Source organism: Euphorbia lathyris, chromosome 6 (assembly GCF_963576675.1).
Source record: "Euphorbia lathyris chromosome 6, ddEupLath1.1, whole genome shotgun sequence".
Lineage (NCBI taxonomy): Eukaryota > Viridiplantae > Streptophyta > Magnoliopsida > Malpighiales > Euphorbiaceae > Euphorbia > Euphorbia lathyris.
This window is the reverse complement of record NC_088915.1, coordinates 44,770,141-44,771,335: the sequence shown is the minus strand read 5'-3', so window position 1 is coordinate 44,771,335 and position 1,195 is coordinate 44,770,141. Positions and strand designations below refer to the sequence as shown.

Genomic DNA, 1,195 nt, shown 5'->3' with positions numbered 1-1,195 from the left:
TAAAAGTAAATCTAACTGATTCAAAATAAGTTTTTGTTAAAAAGCGTTCCATGTGGGATCGATATCTTTTATTACTACAAGCGTATACCGTGCACTTGCGGAAATCGCTCAACAAGTTTTTGGCGCCGTTGCCGGGGAACGCCAAAATTTTTGACAAAAATTTAGATTTTTCGTATTTTATTTCGAATCTAGGTTTATTAATAATTATTCAAAATTTTATATTTTATTTATTTTAAGTTACTAACATATTTATTTTTCAAATTTTGTTTCGAAGGTAGTTTTGGTTCGTGCAAAATTTCAAGTTCATGCGCAGTTCTCGAAGTTCGGGCACGCCACTAGACCTTATTGACCCAGAAATTGAAAAGACACTTAAAAAGAACAAGAAAGACAAGAAAAAGAAAAACAAAACTCCAATAAAAACTAGAGTTACTGAGCCAGAAATTATGGCCACACTTATGGATTATGCTAGGCCAGGAGTGGCCGGTGTAACAAACAACATAGTTAGACCCCAAATAAATGCAAATCAATTTGAGATTAAGCCAGCATTGCTTAATATGTTGCAAAATAATGTAACATTTTACGGGTTACCTAACGAAAATCCTAACACCTATTTGACAAATTTCTTAGAAATTTGTGACACTTTTAAAATACCAAATGTGACTGCGGAAGCAATCAAACTTCGCCTTTTTCCTTTTACTTTGAAGGATCGAGCCAAAGAGTGGTTAACTTCTATGCCAGCCGCAACATTTGAAACTTGGGAACAATTAGCCCAAGCATTTTTATCAAAAAATTTTCCTTTAGCAAAAATCGCAAGAGTCATAAAAGAGTTAACATCTTTTTCTCAAAATGATAATGAAACTCTTTATGAGGCTTGGGAACGTTTTAAAGAACTTCAACATTTATGCCCACACCACCAATTGCCCGCTGAACTTTTAATGCAAACATTTTATAATGGATTAAATCCTACAACTAGAGGTTCATTAGATGCTATGTCTGGAGGGTTATTCATGAAGGAAACATCGGCCTAAGCAAGAGAACTTTTGGAGGAAATGGCAATCAACAGCAGTATGTGGCCCGCGGAACGTGGACACGTACCAATGGCGAAACCATCATCCTCAACTACGTCATCAGTTAAAGGTATAGTGAATCTTGATCCAGTTGCGATGTTGCAAGCCCAATTTTCTGCCTTATCGCA

The 1,195-nt window shown here is 35.7% G+C and overlaps 1 non-coding gene across 1 annotated transcript; it reads right to left on the bottom strand.

The window, feature by feature from the left end:
- Positions 1 to 812: 812 nt before the first annotated feature.
- Positions 813 to 919, bottom strand: LOC136234515 (small nucleolar RNA R71). The gene has a single exon (XR_010691392.1). It is a non-coding gene; the product is annotated as a small nucleolar RNA R71 (small nucleolar RNA).
- Between the last annotated feature and the right edge of the window lie 276 nt (positions 920 to 1,195).